The sequence below is a fragment of the Schistocerca nitens genome, chromosome 2, assembly GCF_023898315.1.
Source record: "Schistocerca nitens isolate TAMUIC-IGC-003100 chromosome 2, iqSchNite1.1, whole genome shotgun sequence".
Lineage (NCBI taxonomy): Eukaryota > Metazoa > Arthropoda > Insecta > Orthoptera > Acrididae > Schistocerca > Schistocerca nitens.
The window spans coordinates 79,170,608-79,194,956 of NC_064615.1; the positions used below are offsets into that span (position 1 = coordinate 79,170,608).

At 44.1% G+C, this 24,349-nt stretch overlaps 1 protein-coding gene across 4 annotated transcripts in view; it reads right to left on the reverse strand.

Annotated features, from left to right (window-relative positions):
* Positions 1–24,349, reverse strand: part of LOC126235755 (uncharacterized) — a 304,031-nt gene that overhangs the window by 209,195 nt on the left and 70,487 nt on the right. Inside the window, exon 1 of one of the 4 annotated variants that reach the window (XM_049944554.1) lies at positions 19,891–19,991. The exons of the other annotated variants lie outside the window; for them this stretch is intronic. The gene's annotated coding sequence lies outside the window, so the exon portion shown is untranslated. Of the gene's footprint in view, positions 1–19,890; positions 19,992–24,349 lie in introns of those variants that run through there. 4 annotated transcript variants of the gene reach the window in all.

Here is a 24,349-nt window from a genome sequence, read left to right on the forward strand (position 1 = left end):
ACGACGACCTTAACATTGCTCCACTTGGTTGTTTAAATCACTTTGCCGGCGGGCGTTTGCGGCGAGAGGAATCGGGCCACGCCAGGGAAAGTAAACGGCCAGGAGAAAGCAAACGTACTTAGCCGAAACTGGGTCATCTGTTGAGTGATCCGCGGACGGGGGCAACAAGGGGAGGAGCGCTCTATAAATACGGTGGCGCAGGCTGCAGGGACAAAGGCGACGGAGCGCGTCCCTGCTCCACAGAAATAACGCCGGCCGCGGAAATGAGCTAGCAGACCTGGTCCAGCTGCCGTGGTGCGGCCGCGCCGTCAGTGTCAACGCGAGACCGAGCCAGGTGGTTAACACAGTAGACTGGCGGCATTTGAGTGGGACGGAATTCAAATCTCCGACCAGCCGGCTTAATTTTGATTCCCCGTGGTTTCCTTCATTCCCTTAAGATCGCGGCCGATTTCCTTCCTCAAACCCGTCCACTCCGAGCATGCGTTCTGTCCCTAGTGATCTCGTTGTCGGCGGGACTCTGAGCTTTCTCTTGCTTCCAAGGAGGGCGCCACTTTGCGAGCTCAGTCTGCGTATTCTGCTTCAAATCTCCAATCTGGTTTCTTTTCTTTTTGGTGTAGTGCTCTGGACATTCTCTGCTTTTGGTGATAGTCGGAGGGGTTTATTTCGCAAATCTGCCTACTCCCGGCGAGCCCCTCACCGGACTGGTATGCACACGATGGCGTATCCAATATCCCAAAACGCCACCAACAAAAACGGGATTTTCAGTGCCCATACGTCGGGTTCTATTGGTGATAAACAGGTATGGTCAAGAGTTCTGGAGAGCCCCTGGGCTAGGGACCATTTGCTCACCCAACATAAGGATCGTCTTAGTGTCACAATCCTACAGGAAGGGGTTCAACTGCCTCACTTTACCTCCCTCGGCACCTTCAAAAACTTCCTCAAAAATTTCGGCATGCGAACATATTCGCGCTTTTTTATTATGCCGAGAGAGTCGAAGAAAGTGGCAGCGGAAAAGATACAGAAAAGTAATAAATAGTGGAAACTACTACCGGTGATCGTGGTACAGAAAGAGTGAAGGAGACAATGGCAGTGTGAGAGAAAGAAAGGGACCCATTGGCAGTGGAACGTAGTTGAGTGACAGAACAGTGCTAGGAAAAAAGTGAAGGAGACAGAGTCACGTGGGGAGCAATAAAGAGAAAGTGGAAGTGGGTGAGAGCCATTGATAATGAGAGACAAAGTGAATGACAATGACAACGAGGTAGAGGGAGACAGTGCGAGGAGGAGACTGTAGTAGTTGGAAAGAACGAAGGGTACTGTGATTTTGACACAACAATGACAGAGAGACACAAAGAGATAATTACAATGAGTTGGGGTGAGTGAGAAGGGCAAGTGGGAGTAGCTGGGTATGAGCGGCGTACAGCGATGGATGGTGGATGTGAGTGAGTTACAGTTAGGGGAGCCTGTGGGAGCATTTTAAAGAAAGCTCGAATATGTCTGCTAAAATTTTGGGAAAATTTTTAAAGGTGACGAGGAAATTAGGATGAGGCAGTTGGTTTCCCACTTTTCAGTCAGAGTCTTTAAAATAAACAGGACCATATCCGCACTTTTTTGTTCTCAGATAGCAGCATTTTCCCGCTAGTTTCATAAATCAGCGTAATTCGGAAAAAATTAAACCCTGACAGCTAATACGGCGTGCGATTGTTTCCAAAAATGGCAACTCTCATAAGATACTTTCAAACTTTGTGCGCCAATTTTTCTGTTCTTTCTCTGACACTCATCCCAATTACGACTGCATCTGCTACATGATAGACTACTGGCTATTTACGATCGGTTATCATTATATTAATTTTAATTTTGTGAACGAATGAGCTTCTTACGTACACAAACGCCTGACGAGTAACTCGTGAGCACCGTACATTTTCGTATCACCAGTATTCCGTGTATAATCGAATTTTAGTATGTCATGTTACTGACGTGGATTTGAAAAATCAGCATGTAATAGTTTGAAAAATAACCTGAAGTCCATATTCATGCTGGCCGGTTTCCAGAAAAACAGTCGTTAATTCTATGAGCGGATTTGATCCGGGTTTCGCTCGGTTCCCTGTCAGGTATGCCCGCGCTGTGGGTTAATCTTGCAAATTAACTCACAGCGCCTGGGCCGGGGGTGTTGTATATTGTTTTGCAGTTTCAAACATTATCAGACCTACGTTCTTCTGCACTGCAACTTTCTAAAAACGTGTGATCTTAATCAAATAGGCAATTCTCGCACTAGTGCGAAGGTGAGTATATAGATATTAGTGTCAATGGTGTTGATAATCTGAATCAATAAAATTGAAGAAAGCTCCAGGACCAGATCGAATGCTTCTCATATTCTATACCAAGTTTGCGACAAGTTCGCCCCTCTTTTAACTGTAAGGCGCCTAGATTCCTCGAACAAAAAACCTAGCCCAGCAGTTGGAAGAACGCACAGGTCACACCCCCTTAACAAGAAGGGTCGTAGAAGTGATCCACAAGACTACCGTCCAACATCTTTGACATCCATTTGCTGTAGAATCTTAGAATATACTCTTGAGCTTAGTTATAATAAAATATATTCTCCAAGCCAGTCGGCGTGTATTCCGTAAACATCGATCGTGTGAAACCGAACTCGCCTTTTCTCCCATGGCATCCTGAAAGGCACGGTTAAAGGAAGCCAGGTAGATACAGTACTTCCAGATTTCCGAAAAGCATTTGACACTGTACAACAGCTACGCTTATTATCAAAAGTACGATCATGTGGGGTATCTACTGAAATTCGTGACTGTATTGACGTTTTTTGACAGGGAGACCACAGCATGTTATTTTGAATGGAATGTCTTCGACGCATATAGAAGTAACGTAAGGAGTGCCCAAGGAAGTCTGTTGGGACCCTTTTTGTTCATGTTGTGTATTAATGACCGTGCAGATAATATTAATAGTAACCTCGCGGATGGTACAGTTACTAAAACACTGACTGGAAAAAGCTGCACAAATATAGAGTCATATCTTAAAAGGATTTCAAAGTGTTGCAAAGACTGGCAGCTTGCTTTAAACGTTCAAAACGTAAAACTGTGCACTTTACAAAACGATAAAACTGCAGCTGAGGTAATTAGGACTACAACCTCAACGAGACACAGCTGGAATAGGTCAACTCATACAGATACTTGTGTGTAAAACTTTTTACGGTTATGAAATGGAACGATCACGGAGACTCAGTCGTAGGCAAAGCAGGTGGCAGACCTCGGTTATTAGCAGAACACTAGGGAAATGCAATCAGTGTACAAAGGACCTCTGCGACTCATTCTAGAATGTTGCTCATGTGAGTGGGGGCCCATGCCAAATAGAAGTAATGAGAGATATTGAACGAATTTCCAGAAGGACTGCACAAGTGATCAGAGGTTCGTCTGACCCGTTGGACAGTGTCGCAGAGATGCCGAAGAAACTGAAATGTGCCTAAAATGCCTACTTACAGAGTTTCAAGAATCGGTTTTAAATGATGATGTTACAATCTTAGATAAGAAACGACAGAAATTCGAGAAATTTGCATCAGCAGGACTACTAACTACTTTCATTAGCCATGGCATGAAATCAAGGGAACAGGTGATGTATTTCCAGACTGCATGAAACAGTGTTTCGATTCTCAAGATAGGTAATCACGCACGGAGCTTAATGTTGATAGAACTGCTGAGTTATTTTCTGACATTAAATTTTGTATCGGTGAAACATCAAGTCAGTGAAGAGTCCATACAAGACGTGATACAAGCTGTTCCGCATATTAGAGTTGAGATAACAACAAGGGGCTGCTTGTGCTGTTGTTGGAATACAGAGTCGAAGTACACACATAAACCATATGTTCGGTTGTGATTGTTATTTTAAATCAATTTAAACGGTTTTTTTAATACAACTCATTCCAATGTCAAACGACTCTCCATTCCAGAATAAATCTTCCAGTCAGCAGCGGAGTATACGCTGTTTATAAACTTCTTAACAGATTAATACTGTGTCAAACTGAGACCCGAACCCAAGGTTCTGGGTTTATAGTCTCAGTACGGACAGCAAGGTTACAAGTTTGATACCCGTCCAGTACACAATCTGTAGAAGAACTCTCCACTGTTTGCACCCATCCACCTGCTGTGGCTGAGGTAATTATTATCAGTTATATTCAGCATTATATTGGATTTGTAACTGCACGAGCCTTACCAAAGGCACAGCACTCCCTTAGGCACCGCACTCTGCCTGTCAGTTGGTGAATAGTTGGTTACAGAAACCAGGGCCACTTTGGCATGTGTGACAGTTGCAGGGGCCACACCGCAACAAATCCGCTTTGGCAAGTATAAATACTGGCTGTCCATTATAAACATTGGCTTTCCAGCCGTATGTAGAATCAGCAAGGCACCAAGTCAGCCTCAACTATCGCTTCCAGTGTGAGGCTGCTGCTCTACAGTCATTCTGACAGGACTGCCTGCCAGGGCACCAGCCACAGCAATAATGGGCTAGAGTATAACTGAGGCTTTCCACGGACGCCAGCACCACACGCCGCCACCTAGACACAGGTCCATGGTTCACACCCAGTTGGGTCCACCGCCTAACACCAAACTGACCGCCAACAAGCCAGCTTTGCCTATGGTCGAACCGACCATGTACCCCCACACCACAGCTGAGCCGGCACCACTGGCAGCCTCTGTAAGCATGTGTCGCAAGGTCCTTGCACCGCCATGTTAAGCTACATGTGGCAATAGTCGGCTGCATCACTACTATGTTTCGCGCATAGAGGTCAAAGAGAGCGGCTTCAGCCATCGAGTGTCCGCCTGAAGTGAGCACAAGCCTCCAGGAAACACTGTTGGGGAAATAAATAAGGCTACTACTGACAACAAGCTGTTTCTGGCTCATCCTGACCCAGTAAACTCCACCAGACAACACAAGCACCAATTACAAGTGGTGTCAGAAATGGGATTGGCAGAGGTTCTACCGTCACTGCCAATAGAGTCGAGAGTAAGTAGAAGCACGTGTATTCTGTAACTTCTAGTGGGATCCTTGTGTCTGTTCTCCTGGCTTTGTGTCCTCTTCACGATTTCCTGTTGATATGTCTTTTTCATGTCAAGAATAGATTTGGTTGTGATACCTGGGCACAGTCCAAGTGACGAAGTGATGAGAGCAGTTGTATGCATGCAGTGTAAGTTACAGGGTCATATGGCTCTGCATACTGAGTCTCACATGACTGGACATCTGGCAAACAGACCATCGTCCCAGGCAATGTAAGGAGAGAGTGTGGCTTAGATTTGCGAGACCATGAGTGTCAGGGAAGTTTAGGCAAATGTAAACAGTAGCCAATTGAAGGTATACCTTATTACAAATAGTGTTGTCATGTTACTTGTGAATTTAAAAGTCATCACGGGATCTATGTTAGTAGATACACCGATAACCAGAACAATATGATCACCAATCTACTATCGATATAAACTCGTCCACGTGACAGCACCGTCACATGGCGAGGAGTGACTAGCTTGACTGCTAGTCTTCTAGTCAGATGGGCACACGGTGCATGTAGTATCAGTGAGCATACTGTACGTGCGTACAATGGGGAAGGTAGACAATCTACCTGAGTGTGACCAAGAGCAGATTGTGACGGTCTGGATGCTCAGAGCGAACATTTCGGAAACCGTATGACTTGCCAGGTGTTTTCTAGGTGTCGGTGAAACAACCACTTCCAGGCGTCCTGGAGTTGGGCGGTCACCACTCATTACAGATACCAGACGTCGTAGGCAGGGCAGACTGGTAAAACAGGACAGGCGCCGAACTGTGGTGGAATTAACGTCAGATTTTAATACTGGGCAGAGTACACTAGTGTTTGAACACACAGTGCACCAAACACTCCTAACGATGGGCCGCCATAGCCGATGACCCATTCATGTGCCAATGTTAACACCATGACATCGGCAACTACGAATGAAATGGGCATGTGACCATCGGCACTGGTCGTTGGCGCAGTTACAGAGCGTTGCGTGGGCTGATGAACACGATACCTTCTTAATCGTGCTAATGGGAGCGCGCGAATCGATCGTCTTCAAGGGAACAGCTCCTTGACACCTTGGAACCAGCTCCTTGACACCTTAGGACGGAGACAAGCTAGCGGCAGCTCCATTACGCTCTGAGGAACATTCACATGGGCATTCATGGATCCAGTGGAGCTCGTGCAAGTCACCATGACGGCCAAGGAGTTTCGTAAACAGGTTGCAGACCACGTAGTCCCCTTCATGAAGGTCATGTTTCCCGATGCCAGTGCCATTTTTCAACAAGATAATGCACCATGTTGCAAGGCCACGAGTGTGATGGGGTGGCGAGTTCCAGTTGATGTGCTGCCACCCCCCCCCCCTCCCCCCAACTCGTCTGATCTGAACCCGATCGAACATATCTGAGAGGTGATTGGCCGTGGCGTCAGAGCTCATTGCGCTCCTCCCCAGAATTTGCAGGAATTAGGTGACTTGTGTGTGCAGCTGTGGTGCCAACTCCCTCCAGCGGCCTACCACGGCCTCATTGCTTCCATGTCATGATGCGTCGCTGTTGTTATCCGTGCTAAAGTTGGACATACCTGCTATTAGGTAGGTGCTCATTATGTTCTGGCTGATCGGTGTATGTCGTTTGACATCCACACACTGCCTGAGTCGTGTGTGGAGCTTTTCTGTTTATGTTTCTACAAAGCACTCCTTCTGCTTGTATCTGTGATCCTATTATCTAGTGACATCGTTGTAAGCCGAAAGGAGGGCGGGGATGGGGTGGGGAGAGAGCTAATGGGATAAAAAATACATCAGTGGCACAACAGTGTTTTAATGTTTAGGTTTTTAGTCTTGTCATTATGCGATGCTAAATCAAAACGTTTTAGCATGATGCTGAGCTATCACATGGAAAATTCAGTCGGCATGACAGCAGAGAATCAACCTACGATAACTGTCGGAATCAATTTAAGGAATAATGGGAGTCACAATGGCAGAACATATCAGGTTTCAGGGAAGTATGGTAAGGAGAAAATGTTATTGAGTAATAAGAGTGGAATTAAGGGGGTTCAGGTTCTAGCTGGTAGAAAGTGTGTTGTTAAATATATACAGGATGGTCCAAAAAGTAAGAGCAGATTTCAGTTGTTTACCACAGACAAACTGCGAAAGACAAAGACATTGTGCATGTCACTGCATAGAGGAAAGTTCTAAGTTTCATGTTCGCACAGACACAATGCCATACACTCAACTTCCAAGCATTGCTCGAGAAGCATCGAATCCGAAGTCCATTTCATTCCATACACGGATCAACAGGTCCCTGTTTACCGAATGGACAGATTCAACAATTCGATTTCTCAGCTCTAGAAGAGTAGCTGCCATAGGTGGGACAAATAGTCTGTCTCTTGTGTACCCCCACGTTCCATTTGGACAATGGATTGACTTCGTGGAACTTCCAACACACAAAAATGTTTCTCTTGTGGTGTAGTCGCCAAGTTGCTACAAACAAACAACAGTACAGTTGTGTCAAAACTTTAAACCTTACTCTGTCAAGTGACATGCTCAAGGTGTTTTTAATCTTTTATGCTTTGTCTGTAGTAAACAATTGAAATCTGTACTTTCTTTTTGAGTCGTCCGGTACGTCAGTGGTATTGGAGAGCTTATGAAGCACAGTATAGTGAATGGGTGTCTTGGGGATGAGAGGATAAGTTTAAAGATTTAAGCGAAAGTTCTCGAGATGTTACCATCAGAAACGTGACTGCAATAACTTTATCATCGCTTCCCTTTTTGTAAATAATTTATGTAATGCTCTTTTTGTTGAACTCGCGGAATAGGTCGACAATGTTGACGAAGATGAGCGATACATTGATGAAGCTAGGTACAGATTTGAGGAGGATAATTCTTGGAAAAAAAGTGAGCACGTAATTGTGTAACGCTAGAAAATCAAATAGGAGTACTACTGTAGGACATATCCCAAAATCCCAAAACCTTATCCCCCTCAAGATAGTTTGAAATTGCTGCCGAATGGACCAGTCAGGGTCATGTACTGCAAGTGTGTTATGGACTCCTTGCAGAGACAGCCTGGCGATTGCCGCAGGAAGCAGCGAGTAAATTACATAGAAGTGGACCTAAGTGTGTATGGTCTGGACAGAAGTCAAAGTGTACTAATACATATTAGCTAACCTGGACTAGTGCAAGTTTTCAAGGCCAATCAGTAACTGAACCATAGAAACTGTGGAAGGATTTTAAGGTATCTGAGTAACTGTTATTGCTAGCCATCATCAGATTGTCCGTAGCTCGTTGTCTAGTAGCTTGCGTTGCTGCCTTTGGATAACAGGGTCCCAGGTTCGATTCCCAGCAGGGTTGGGGATTTTTCTCTGACTGGGGACTGGGTGTTTGTGTTGTCCTCATAAGTTCATCATCATCATCATCATCATCATCATCATCATCATCATCATCATCATCATCATTCGTGACTGACTAGATTGGAATGCGTAAAAATTGGAACTTTGTACGGGCGCTGATGACCACACAGTTGAGCGACCCGCAAACCAAACATCGTCTTCATCAGATTACAATTTGGAGGGGTGAATTCTTCCAAGAGGGGAGGATGTAATGGTGCGACGCTAATGCAAGACAGCACATTGCTGTACGCAACCATGTACCGTATGTACCGTAACATACTGGCATGACATTGAGCCACGGCATGAATTTAGGCGCCAAAGACTATCGGCGATCAGCTGATTACGAAGACCAGCCATATTCAGCACGTAGCACGTGTGATACTTACAGCAGGAACACCACAACAAACCTGCTTAGGTGCATATAAATACTGTGCGTTCAGCCAGGCTGGTCACTGAACCAGTGATCCATCGAGTTGACGTCTGTTGCAGTCTCGAGTTCCGCCGTGAGGCCGCTACTGCTCCACCATCAACCTGACACGACCGCGTGACAGGGGGACCAGCCACAGCATTGATGAGCCAAGGGTCGAACTGATGTCCTCCTAGCCCTAAAACCACCAGATGCCGCCAGCCAGATGCAGGCCTACATCTACATACATCCTCTGCGAGCCACTAATGGTGCATGATGGAGGGTACCTTTTGTCACTTTTCTTCCCATTCCATTTGCAAACAGGGCGAGGGAAAACCGCCTGTGTATATGCCTCCGTACAAGCCTTGATTTCTCTCATCTTCGCGGTCCCTACGCGAAATGAATAAGGTTGGTGCATAAGTTCGTAGCGTTTTTCCCTAAGTTTAGTAAACACGACAGATACACGTAACAGAGACTTTTATCGTCAATAATATGTTCTCCTTCACTATTTAAAACAGTCTGCCAACGTTGGAATAACTTTTCGATTCCACTACTGTAGAAATCACGTGGTGTTGAGGCGAAGAACTCGTCCAGCCATGGTCGGAGCGAATTTTCATCCGGAGAGGAAGTTCCTTGAACGTTGTTCGATAGAGAACGGAGAAAGTGAAAATCTGAGGACGCAAGATCTGGCGAATAATGTGGATGCGGAATGACTTCCGAAGACAACGCCTGTAAAATGTTTTTTTCGGTCTAGCAGAATGCCGGCGGACGTTACCGTGGTGTAGCATCACTTCAAGCAGTCTTTTTGGTCACTGTTCTCGGATTGCTTCTATAAAACGTCTCAGTTGTTGACAATAAATGTCAGCAGTAATGGTTACATCTCGGAGAAGCTACTTGTAGTACACCACACCGTCGCTGTTCCAGAAGATGCATTGCATTATTTGTTATGTATACGTGTAGGTCTTTGTACGGAGAATTCTGCTTTGTTTGGACCTAACCATTCCTTTCTTTACCTTATGTCGGCATAAAGACGCCATTTCTCGTCACCAGTATCGGTACAGGATAAGAGTGGTCGGTGTTGTTCACGTGCCAATTGTCATGACGTGCAAGTACAGAGTCACATGTGACCATTGCTCATTTTTTTCATTTTGGTTTAGAACATGTGGTAGCGATACACCCGATTCTTGAACCTCCCCCATTGCATGCAAACGTCGCACGGTGGCGGAATAATTACAGCTCATCACATATCCCAATTCTCGAGTACAATATCCTGGTTCATTGTGGATTAACACCTTTAAACGATCTTCACCAAAGCCCCTAGGTCTTAATCAATATAGAGAGTCAGTAATGTCAAACGATCCTCCTTAAAACGAGAAAACCATTTACTTGCCGTGCTCTGTCCAATGGTTTTATACCCACTAAGGTGCAAATGTTTTCCACTGCCTCCGTTTTTGTCACCCCTCTACTGAACTCAAACAGCGGAATATGCCGGAAATGTTCCGATTCCTCCACTTGTCACTCCATTCTCTAGCGTCCACAGTTCCACTCACTATTTCCAAATGACAAAAGTTACAATATGTGAACTCAAATAGCAACAGTCAGCTACAAGTAAAAGATGACAATCAATAAATAAACCCATAGCATCCGGAATACTAACATACAAAACAAAACCGCTATGAAATTATGCACCAACGCAATACATTGGCACGAGTAGAATCGTTCTGCAGTCTGCTGAAAATGCCAATACTGTTTCACAAAAATGTCATCTTGGCTCCAAGATTTTCATTTGAGTTCACGAAGCATCTCCGTAATATTCGCATGTTGAGCGAAAAACAAATGTAGCGGCTCCCTCCTGAACGGCTTCGATGTCATCCTTTAATCCAACCTGACTGGGATCCCAAACACTCGAGCAGTACTCAAGACTGGGTCCCACTAGTTTTCTACACGCGGTCTCCTTTACAAATGGGCCACACTTTCCTAAAATCCTCCGCCACTTCTCAAGAGATCTAGCACCAGCCAGTCAGCTTTACCTATGGCCGAGCTGGCCGTGTCACCTAGCACCACAGCCGAGCCGGCACCACCGGTTGCCTGAGTATGCAAACGTCCAAGAGCACAACGGCAGCCGCCCATCGCCTCCCTGACGTACGCACAAGCCTACAGTAGACTCCGTCAGGGAAATGAATAAAGGCTACAACTGACACACATTCCGAACAGCAACCATTATCTCAGAACGGTTTTGTCGGCAAAGCCAGTCTCTTGCTTTATCATACAACCAGAACTATGTTTCCAACAAGAAATGCACTTCCATCATACTCAAGAAATTAAGTTCATCTGAAAATGCGTCTCGTTGTCTCGTCTGTGTACCACGACCGTCATCAACACTCCACAAACATTCGTACGCAAATACTGTATTGTTGGCACGGCGAATTGAATAGTTTAGCCTGTCATATGACTAGAATGTCGTCAGGTCTTGAACCTGCCACAGGTGCGACTTTCAAGCACAGAATCATGGTATCAGAATATATTTGATCGCTCTCCACGAATGGTACACCATCTGAAGGCCGAGCAGACATGCGGCATTTAACGGGCCACCTTCTCAAGAATATACCGTGGGGCCCTATACTCCGAGAAATTTAAATGCAGGGGTCGTGCAAGGCCACAGCGGACATGTTATTTAATCCTCAAGCTCACCCAACCAATCTCGATGATAGCCTCCACTACGGAGGAAACAAACAATGATAGTTTCATCTGTCTCGTGTGTTCAACGGTGTCATTGCCGAACAATCCCGCACGGACCCACACTGTACCAACAGTGCCACTCGGTCGAAAGTTACGAACTTAATTTTCCTTTCAGTGCGACAATACAACACACTGCGTACCATGATATTATCGGCCGACTCATTGTAGAATCTTCACCCCAGCTCAGAGTTGGGAAAAAAAAAAAAAAAAAAAACGCATTCTGTACTATAAAAGTTCACCCCAAGTTTTGCACACGAGAAGCACGTTCTGTGGTAGGTGCAGCCTCGTCAGACCACATTATATGATTATACTGGTCGCTTGACAGATTTTGTGATCTATGCATCACAGATGCCCCTTCTCCCCAGTCACTCGATCGCAAGAGGGTTTGACAGTAGCAGGTCTCCCCTAAAGTTTTGTTTACGCGGTTCTCGCCGTATTTTTCTTTTTGTAGATACTGTATTGCTCTAGCTGCTGTGTTGAAGAGATCGCGTACTTGTCGACATGGTGAGCGCAATAGTTTAGCTCCGCAATTATTTTCGTGGCCGTTACTTTTGTACACACATCAAAAAATTTTTTTGCAGCCCCTCGTTCCGAGAGTTCTGAACCTGTACAGAAAATTGGAATAAGGATCAACATAAACATCATTTCCGCCATTTTTATTGCTCATGAAAACCACACATTGCATGTTGTACCACCATACAGTGAGACCTTCAAGAGGTGGTGGTCCAGCTTTCTGTACACACCGGTACCTCTAATATCTAGTAGCACATCCTCTTGCATTGATGCATGCCTGTATTCGTCGTGGCATACTGTCCACAAGTTCATCAAGGCACTGTTGGCCCAGATTGTCCCACTCCTCAACGGCGATTCGGCGTAGATCCCTCAGAGTGGTTGGTGGGTCACGTCGTCCATAAACAACCCTTTTCAATCTATCTCAGGCATGTTCGATAGGGTTCATGTCTGGAGAACATGCTGGCCACTCTAGTCGAGCGATGTTTTTATCCTGAAGGAATTCATCCACAAGACGTGCACGATGGGGGCGCTAATTTTCGTCCATGAAGACGAATGTCTCGCCAACATGCTGCCGATATGGTTGCACTATCGGTCGGAGGATGGCATTTACGTATCGTACAGCCGTTACGGCGTCTCCCATGACCACCAGCGGCGTACGTGGCCCCACACAATACCACCCCAAAACAGCAGGGAACCTCCACCTTGCTGCACTCTCTGGACAGTGTGTCTAAGGCGTTCAGCCTGACCGGGTTGCCTCCAAACACGTCTCCGACGATTGACTGGTTTAAGGCATATGCGACACTCATCGGTGAAGAGTACGTGATGCCAATCCTGAGCGGTCCACTTGGCATGTTATTGGACCCATCTGTAACGCGCTGCATGGCGTCGTGGTTGCAGAGATGGACCTCGCCATGGACGTCGGGAGTGAAGTTGCACATCATGCAGCCTATTGTGCACAGTTTGAGTCGTAACACGACGTCCTGTGGCTGCACTAAAAGCGTTATTCAGCATTGTGGCATTGCTGTCAGGGTTCCTCCGAGCCATAATCCATAGGTAGCGGTCATCCAATGCAGTACTAGCCCCTGGGCAGCCTGAGCGAGGCATGTCATCGACAGTTCCTGTCTCTCTGTATCTCCTCCATGTCCGAACAGCATCGCTTTTGGTTCGCTCCGAGACGCCTGGACACTTCCCTTTTTGAGAGCCCTTCCTGGCACAAAGTAACAATGCGTTCGCAATCTAACCGCGGTATTGACCGTCTAGGCATAGTTGAACTACAGACAACCCGAGCTGTGTACCTCCTTCCCGGTGGAATGGCTGGAACTGATCGGCTGTCGGACCCCTTCTGTCTAATAGGCGCTGCTCATGCATGGTTGTTTACATCTTTGGGCGGGTTCAGTGACATCTCTGAACAGTCAAAGGGGCTGTGTCTATGATACAATATCCACAGTCAACGTCTGTCTTCAGGAGTTCTGGGAACCGGGGTGATGCAAAACTATTTTTGATGTGTGTGTGTAAAAGCAATGCTATTTAATTTTTTCCTTCCTGTACCACTAGGTTTAATTTTTCTCCACAAATTGTGTTTTCTCATGAAAGATTTATAATGTCATGGCACTGGACACAGTAGCTCCTAATATTCCTTGCTCATTTTCGACTCTCTTCACGAATGCACAAACTCAGTTACCAACGCCAAATCACCAGCGTTGGACGTCTGCGATGTTCAACATGATGATAGGTTGACACAACACTGCAACTAACACACAGTGGCGGTTGCGAAGAACACTGGGCGTCTCGAATACAAGCTGTTGGAACACAATTCATGCAAAATACAATGTAAATGCGTTTACCTAAAAAATTCGGTAGTTTTATCAGAGCGATCATATTTTACTAACTTCGATATCTAGCGAAGGTAGGACACAAGAAATTGAGCGGGAAAATAAATGTATCCTCTCACTTTTCCTTCGTCTAAGAACTTCAGTAGCAACTTCTAGCAACTTTATGGAGTATAAAAGAAAGAAGGAAGGCAAGACGGAGGAAGACAAGATGGCGATACTCGCGTAATTAAAGACGAATCCTTAGTTGAATTGGAGAGAAATGAGGAGTCAGCCGGAACCTTAAAAAAGATGTCTTGAAAAACTTAAATTAAGATGGTCGTGCAGGGATTTGAAATAGACTCCTTTTGACTACCATAAACAGCGGAACGGTTGAAGTTCGGTTCAATGTCACTTGCCAGAGGTCAGTGGAAAAGAATTTAACATGTTGACTATGATCACCATACGTCTACGTATGTCGCTTGAAACTCGCAGTCGCAACTTGGTTTTCCGTTTCCATGAACTGTAGAAGACTGATGCTTCTGTACCTGCACGTAGATGTTCTGTAAAGGTACCTAACTACGCCTGTCTGGATGATGTGTACGTAATATTACGAAAGCTTCAAGGGTTTTTTTTTCTCAGCAAGAGTTTATTACTGAGTTTTGTAATGATCCAATATCCAATCGATTACTTATCTCAAAAGTCCAGCAATTCACCTTGTTTCACACATGTAACAGTCTCATGTGTTACAAACTTATACTCACACGTGGCCTTCTAAACACATTTATAGGCTTTCAGTCATCTTACATAATATATATGCAGAATAGAAAAAAAAATGAGCAACAGGATGAGACTGATGGACAGAGACTGGATGGGTGGCATACACAGCGTGTATAACTTCAGACTGTCAAGTATCTCGAAAACGACGCATCGTACAAGAATAACGTTCTAGGTGAAAGTTAATATTAGCATAGAGGACATTTGTTTGCGCTACAAATGGACACCTTCCATCTGCCCCTCCTGTGTGTGGGGGGGGGGGAGGGGGGGGGGTCAAAATTGTATTTTCAAATGGGAACACCCCACCCCATTTTTATTGCATATTCGTATTCTACGCCATAAAGTACGTACTGTTTACACAAACCATTGTTTCCCCATTTGTGGCAGATGACGCTGTAATCGACAAATATCAAGTGTGCCTATTTTAGCATTTAAGAACCGACGCCTTTGATTCTACATTTCATTTACAATATAAACGTAACATTTTGTGTTCTAACTGTTGATACTGATGTTCAAATGTTACTTGAGTGATGCAAATGTGATTGTACAGTACAAATAATGCCTAGACACTGTTATTTCTGATAAACTACTTGTATGATAAAGTAGTTTTCTGTTCCCTGTGGGGTTGATTGTAGTCAGTCTCCAACCATCGAAATGCTTAATTTAGGTGGCCGCCCTCGAACCCACCCCCCCCCCCCCCCCCCCCCTAACAATGTGACTGTTTTCGGCGTATGTTTCCATCGAACCGCTGTAACTCTCGTGCTGGCCGCTACGCGGATACTGACGGAATACAAACCACAACCATTGTAATAAGGTAAAATGTCCATAAAGTGATAGTGACACGCGCACGTTCCATAGATAACCACCGAAATCAAGCACCTCAATGGTGAGAGGCAAGGCGACTCACAGATAGCTGGCATCCGGTGGAAACATAAAACTACTGCATCCATGTCGCCGTTCCTGGATCAAGCTGAACGAAGGTTCTAAGCAGACACTGAAACGGCTAATCATATGGTATTGTACAATCAAATTTGCAACATCACAGTAAATTTCGAATATAAATATCAATCGTTAGAACACAAAGGTTTACATCGTAAACGAAATGTAGAAGCAAATGCGTCGGGTTCTTAATTGCTCAAACAGGCACGCTTAATATTTGTCGACTGTAGTGGCAACAGCCACGAATAGAAAACAATTTTTTGGCGTAGAATCCTTATATGCAATAAAAATAGGGGGGTTTCCATTTGTAAATACAAAGTCGAACCTGCCCAAACACGAGGGTGGTTAGAAGATGGCTAGCTGTCGTACAGACATATGTCCCAACTTTTCACCTAGAACATTTTTTTCGTACGATGTTTCGTTTTCGAAGTATTTATTTGTGTCAAGTTAAAACAAACGCACTGTATATTGCATGAATGTTCCATCTACGCAGTTAGCGCCCTACGAACCAGAGAATAATGAAGAGACGTCAACGTCAACAAATATATAGGTGGAAAGTCTGTTGTATTAGAAAAAGTAAACAAAAAGATGGAACATGTTTCTGTAGAGCGTCAGAGAGTCTTCGCCAGAGAGCTGTGACTTCATAGCAATGGAGTGAATAAAATAACATCACATAATAAAGTATCAACACTCTATACTATGCATCTGTGCTGTATTATACACATTAACGTAGGTATATCTGTGTTGTGGAGGGTTTTACGGTGTTCGTTATTAAGCTCTTATTAGAGGACTGACGCCATGTGGTAGGAACGGTTGAGCGTGGTAGTTCTCTCCCACAATCAAACTAGATTCCGGAAATGTTCACATGACTGGTGTGAATGAATGAGGACCACATGTTCGTTCATTGACGGAAGACTCTTAAACCTGCTCCTGATTTGTACAACATACACGTATTACATAATCCACAATGCATATCAAGCATATGTGAGTAGGGTTTCGCTACCTGCTGTTTTTCTCGGGGCGTCTCAGCAACAGTCTTACCTTCATTTTAAGGTTGTTCAGCATCGTGCCACAATGACAACGGTGTCACCTGTCATCGTGTGCTTTACTAAAACAGGAGCCGTTACCGTCTACACTAGGCGAGATGCCGTAAGTGCAATATCCTCCTACAGTCTTACAAAATAGGGACACAATTGTGCCGTGTATTACGAAAAAGCAGACTATAAATGGACAAGTTTAATAGTGTTCACTGGAAAGTTAGCTGCACAATAGCAAACCGAAATAAACAAAAATCTTCCTCACTATACTACAATACCATCCGCAAATAATCACGAAGAAAATATTTTATTCCCCTGAAAGACAGATCTGATATCAATAAAGGCTCCTGGCATCTCTGATCGCGCTCGACATTTGCCAAGTGATGCTCTGACCTACCGCAAGGACTTCAGCTTGCCCCAGCAGACCGCCTACACGTCTGCTTTACTATGTCACAGTTTCCCCTCAGCCTTGTCACTGGGCTCAAACATTGCAGATTTTGTGAATAAATAATCACATCTATAATATGGACGTATTCGGCACCCACCGACGAATGTTCAGTGAAGTGAAATGCAACGAAAGCATTCAGTAATGTAAACTAAGTGATCAACCAGAAGTTTGGCATATGCTCAACAGTGATTTAGTAGGCATTGAATGTGACATGCCCTTACCTTCCTCGTGCCCATGAATCAGCTCACCCACCCACTTACACGAGACCTACAAATAGGAGCTTAAATCGCCGTTCTTATATAACATTTGTGCGCTTTGTATTCTATGTATAGCATGTGCTGAAGATATGTTCTATGTTAACATGATTTTCGTAAGTGTCGATTGTGAAACCAAAAGCTAATTAAGTAACAGTTCAAGGATCACAATTTCGAACGCAGACTAATAGGACTAATAGAACTACTAGAAATAAAGTACATGGGACAGTACAGAGTAATAAATATGTAGTTTTTCCTCTTTTAGTAGAACTCGGTTTGTCACAGCAGTTTCCGTCGAACACACCTTCCCTCCTCGACAAATCGATTTTGTGTGTCCTTTAGACAACACCGTCCACAGCGGCCGCACATGTAACAAGTTGCAGCTGATATTTAATTTCCAACTTCGAATCTGACTTTTTCACACTGACTGTGATCCTTTGTTACCCTTAGTTTCTATTAAGGTTTACAGAGCAAGACGAGAAACGTCACGTGCTCCGCGGGGGCCAAAGGTAAAATTAGGTCTACCTCATTACAGAAAAATGTTGCCAATCGACAGACACATTTTGTTCTTTATCTCTGAGTCACTATTCTGGCGAAACATCAGTTTCTTCAGTATCAAGTGGACTGAAAACTGGACAAAACTTCCGATTAATTTTGAGGGTTATTTTGCCTATTCATGTCTTTAAACTAATTATTCTTTCAAAACGAGCTTAATATTCTAGCATTCTAAACCTTAAGACACAACTGTCGGGAATACAAAGGAAAAGAACAGCTTGACAGAAATATTCCAAATATGAGAAAAGAATATCTGAAAACGGAGTAACAGTCAGTTCATTTTGGAGATCTTTATGGTAGAATTTTAGAGAGACAGACCGTTTTAGTATTAATGGCGCTTTTATCAGCGCATGGAACTGCAGTCAACGAAATGACTCTGCCATAGGAATCCGATAAAGCTTGAATCACTCTATTTTAAAAACGTTCATTAGCAATAATGTGTCAATGGAGAGGGAATCACTCACAAGTAGGAGAAGGCAAACATCCGCGTCCTTCTCAAAGCGGTCATTGGATTCATTCCGTAATTCGCCTTTATCGATTTAGGGAAATTCTGGAAAAACTACAGATGATGCTTGCACGGGATTTGAACCCTATTCATCTGGAATGCATGTCTAGTGTGCAAACCGCTGCGCCATCTTGCTAGTTAGAGCGGACTACTACGAAGCAGAGGTGATTTAATGTATCTAAATGTCATACTATTTTCAGCTGAGAATTTTTGCTGCCTGACAACCGTTTCCCAAGTATTTCTTTTTACAACTCAAATGTTCATTCCAGACAATTATCTGCATCGGGTCGTTGTTTATCTTTCCAATGCAGAGAATGAGATGCACTGGCCGTGTTAGCAATAATGCTTCGCAATGAATGTCAGATGAATAAGCTAAAAGCTCGCATTTAGAAAAATAATCAAATTTTCAAACAGGGCGTACGTAACTCATATTGCCGCTATCTTAGCGAAACTTTTACAGCTTACCACCCGGAACAGTAGGCGAAACGCAACGACCAGATGACAGTCCATAAAACCATTACGGTACCACACAGTACTGCAAATAATAATAAGAAAGCCGGCCACCAGGGTGGCCGAGCGGTTCTAGGCGCTACAGTCTGGAACCGAGCGAGCGTTACGGTCGCAGGTTCGAATCCTGCCTCGGGCTTGGATGTGTGTGATGTCCTTAGGTTAGTTAGGTTTAAGTAATTCTAAGTTCAAGGGGACTAATGACCTCAGCAGTTAAATCCCAGAATGCTCAGGGCCGTTTTGAACCAATAATAAGAAAATTTTCTTCTCACCTTCCTCCCCAACACAAACAAAAACCGACGAATGGTGCAAAGGATGAAAACGCTAGGCGCATAGGATGGGAGTAATTATTTAACTCATACGTGCCTGTTACAGATCGTCAGCTGGACTTTACTTAGGTACGGGAATCGTTTGCTCGTCTTACAGCACCGAATACGTGACCGCAACCCGATGATTCACCTTACAGTCTTGGCACATACACTGGGTTTGTTTGGCTCTACAGCGAAAGGTGGTGTGCACGATGCACTGCCGCTAGCATAGGGACGTCAAGGGCGCCAATGCATGCCTTCTTAAGGTTCCTGTTCGCGGCTAATCAGATTCACTGCGATTGTTAAAAAATCACGGTAGACATATAGAGAAGGTAAATATTTGGGAAAACAAAAGAACATTCCGTTCGATAAATCCTCTGTGCTACGAGGAAATCTCTCTGTTCTTACGACCTTTCGACATGCTATGAGCGAACAGGAAACTCACTGCCTAGTAATGGTATCTAAGAATAACAAGCGCAGCACTTTTTTATTTAAACTATTTGTTTACCGCTGTTGGGGCGGAACTTGCGTCCTAAATCCTAGTACAGTTAGTACTTCTACCAAATTAACTGCTACAATTTGCTCCTGAAGCAAATCTACTTTCTCGTTGGTGACTGGGTTTCGCAGTTTTCCGCCCGAGACGCGGCTAGCGGGAAGAGATGCGCGGCAGGGCGGGCCACCCACCTGCCAGAGAGACGGGTGCGGGCCCTGACTGCGCCGCTGGCCAGAAACCGCCGACTCGCCGGCTGTCTGTCTGTGTCGGCTGCTGCTGCTGCGGCTGCCGCCACACTGGCGGTGGGTGGGTCGCGCCGAGGTCGGCTCCGCGCAGCGCGCCCGCCACCCCTCCCCAAAACGCGCCTGCGCACCTTTGCCGCCCTACGCGCGTCTCTCTTACGTGGGGGGCGGGTTTCACAACTCCGCGCCGCCGTGCCTCACACCAGCGTTCTGCCTGCCGAGTCGTCGCCAGTACCTTGCTTTCTTATCGCTCTCTTTCCGTATAGCGACGATAAAATGTAAAAATACACTAATGGAAAAAATCGCAACACCAAAAAAGGAGCTGTGAGACATGAACCAAAGTCTGCAGACGTGTTTCTACATTGGAAACGTGATGTCTGTTCAAATTTCGCGTCAGTCACGTAAGAGCGGCAGTAGTACCGTCACTATGACGATGAAAGTCACGATTGCTTTAAGCACACGCTTTAACGGGCGTGAGCGTTAGTTACCTTAGAAACTGGACGCGATGAGTTGATGTTAATCAAGAATGTCTTTAGGGTGACAAAGACGCCATTATCAACACATCACTGTTTTTTTTTTATGTGAGGTCCGCCAGTTATGCAAAACACCGTTTTTCTCAGTGTAACCAGTCAATTATAACTGGGACATTCCCTGACTGGCTAAAATATGCAGATGTTAAGCCTCTATTCAAGAAAGGGGATAAAAAGATACCATCAAACTACAGACCGATTTCACTTTTGCCAGCATTCTCAAAAATTTTAGAGAAAGTAATGTACAGGGAGCTTCTCAACCATCTGACCACAAATAACATATTATCAAGAACACAGTTTGGATTTCTGAAGGGTTCTAATATAGAGAAGGCTATTTGCACCTACAGTGAAAACGTACTTAATTCATTAAATAACAAGTTACAAGCAGCAGGTATTTTCTGTGATTTGTCAAAGGCATTCGATTGTGTGAACCACAACGTCCTTTTAAATAAATTAGAATTCTATGGTGTCACGGGCAGTGTTGCAAAATGTTTCAAGTCATGCCTCGCTAACAGGAAACAAAGGGTGTCAGTGCAAGGGACTAGTGAATTAAGTCATCAGTCATCATCAAAATGGCAAGAAATTACATGTGGTCTCCCACAAGGATCCATCTTAGGGTCATTGCCAGAAGCTGAGTTCGTTTTGTTTGCAGATGACACAAGTATTGCAATAAATAGTATGTCGAGTGTAGTTCTAGAAAGATCTTCCAATGATATTTTCATGGATATTAATAAATGGTTTAAAGCCAACTCACTGACAAACTTCGAAAAGACTCACTATAAGTAATTCAGAACCTGTAAGAAGTTTCCACGCAGCATATGCATAAAGTATGAAGAAGAGCAGATAGAAGAGGTTGACAGTCTTAAATTCCTGGGATTACAACTTGATAATAAATTCAGTTGGGAGGAGCACACAACAGAACTGCAGAAGCGCCTTAACAAATCTATATTTGCAATTCGAGTGTTAGCAGACATAGGCGACATAAAAATGTAAAAGCTTGCATACTTTGCCTACTTTCATTCCATAATGTCATATGGTATAATATTTTGGGGTAACTCTTCAAGTCAAACAAAAGTTTTCAGAGTCCAAAAGCGCGTAATACGTATTATTTGTGGAGTAAATTCACGGACGTCCTGTAGAAACCTCTCCAAAGAACTGGGTATACTAACTACTGCCTCTCAGTATATTTACTCCTTAATGAAATTTGTCCTAAATAATATATCTCTTTTTCCAACAAACAGCTCAGTTCATACATACCATACCAGGAACAAAAATGATCTGCACAAGGACTTAAAAGCACTTACTTTAGTTCAAAAAGGGGTCCACTACTCAGGAACACTCATCTTCAATAATTTGCCAGCAAACTTAAAAAATTTATTTACAAATAAAAATCAATTTAAAAGGAGCCTGAAAGACTTACTAGTGGTCAACTCCTTCTACTCCATTAACGAATTTTTTATTTGAAACAAATGATGTATTGTATATATTCATACTATTAGTACTGTTACTTCAGCTTTTAAAAAAATTGACATGTTCCACATCCACGAGGATCTCCTCAGCACGGATCTATGGGACGAAAAAATAATCTAATCTAATCCCAAACATGTTTCGGCACCACTGTGCCATCATCAGTCGGTTTTCGTTTTTTTTTATTTATTCTGCAATGTGAACATTTTGTTAAATGATTATAAAATTATGTGCATTTTTACTTCAAACAACAGATCATTACTTTTTGTAAATACCTTTACATTTGGTGTGCATGAACTTTCTGGATCACTTTTGTGTTAATTACTACAGGTAGCTTGTCATCTGCAACCAAACGATGTCGATGAGAAAGTTTTTTGCTGGGAGTGGACCTATCTTCTAGAATGTAATTTAGTTTTTCGCGATGTTTTCGCGCCTATTTTCGTATTTACTTACGTTTTCGTGTGGCAAGCGCTTCCATTCTCCACATCATGCTGAGATGTTGTGATGCATACGTAACTATAAAAAGTATTTTCCACAAATAACGTAGTAAAATACTTTTTCACTACACCAGAACACAGTGTGATTGTGGCTTGTTATGTTTCCCAGCCAAGTCAGTGTCTATTTGTTCACCAGAGAGCTCAGCGCCAAATTTGAATTTTGTTTGCATTTTATCTTTTGTGTGTGTGTGTGTGTGTGTGTGTGTGTGTGTGTGTGTGTGTGTGTGTTGTATTTTATATGGTGTTCCTTTTGTGTGTAAATGGTGCGTCTTTGCAGATTTTAGTGTATCTATTTTTCGTGTGTGTGTGTGGGGGGGGGGGGGAGGGGGGGGTGTTCGTGTGTGTAGACTTCATCTGTTTGTACTGTTTTTATTCGTATAGTGTTTGTTTGGGGTTGTGTAGCAGGGCTGCCAGATGTTCCTTCTGCGGTACAGCGCAAGACTTGGCAGGAATGTTGCCCCTCTACATGACTGCTGACAGTGGTCACGTAAATGTACGGTCGCGAGAAGGCAGGGCTCTGGACGATCACGTGGCACTGCCGGCGTATGACTCTCGCATATCGTACTGTGTTTGCAGCAACAATTTGAGCAGCAGTTCGCACCACAGTGACACAATGAACTATTAGATATTGGTTACTCAAGGACAACTCCGAGCAAGACGCCCTGTAGCCTGCATTCCACTGACCCCAAACCACCGTCACTTCAGATTTCAGTGGTGTCACGTGAGAGCTCATTGTAGAGCAGGGTGGAGGTCTCTTGTGTTTTCTGACGAAAGCTGGTTCTGCCTCGGTGCTAGTGATGATCGTGTGTTTAGGAGTTAAGAACCTGCACCCAACCTCCCTGTGTGCTAGACACACTGGACCTTCTTCTGGAGTTGTTGTCTGGTGTGCAATTTTGTATGACAGCTGGAGCACTCTAGTCGTTATCCCACGCACTCTGATTGAAAATTTGTATGTGTGTCTGGTGATTCGACCTGTTGTGCTGCCATTCATGAACAGCATTCCAGGGGATGGTTTCCAAGTGGATAACGCTCGCCCACATACCGCTGTTGCAACCCAACATGCTCTACAGAGTGTCGACATGTTGTCTTGGCCTGCTCGATAACATATGGGACATAATCGGATGACAAATCCGGCGTCATCACAAACAGCATTAACCGTCTCTGTATTGGCCGACCACCTGCAATAGACAGTGAACTCTATCCCACAAACTGACATCTGGCACATGTACAACACTATGCATGGACGTTTGTATGCTTGCATTCAACACTTTGGCGGTCACGCTGGTTATTAATGTACGAGCATTTCACATTTGCAATGACTTTTCTCATACTTGCAGTAACCTATGACCTTGCATTGTTAATCACTTAAATATGTTTCCTAGATAAATTTATTCCCGTAATTTCATTACTCTGCATTAATTATTTCTCCGTATTTCGATTATTTTCGGTCAGTGTATTTTCCATTTCATAAGGCAATGCTCAGCAGAGCAGAATGCAATGGCTATATGAGACGTATGATGATCATAGAATTCCCCGAAGAGTGTACGCGTCTTTCATACATGCGGAGGGAGGGGGGGGAGGGGGGGGGGAAGAGTCGGGTTTCACAACTCCGCACTCCAGGAAGGCGGAAACGAGATAGACCTAAACAGAACTGGAGTGTAGGAGTTGGAGATACCATGCTGAAAAGGCACCTTCTCTTTAATTATTAAAACAGCTGAGAGCATTTGGGGAATGGAATGGATTTTGTTTTTTCCAAGTTATTTATTTCACTATTAGTTTACGGTGACTTTTATAGTTTGTGTCCCATGAGGAATGGTCGATATTCAGGCATATAATAGGAACGATCATTCGAAGCAAAAAAGTCTAGTAAACATGCGCTCCAAATACATACCGTAAGAACTATGAGCACTTCTA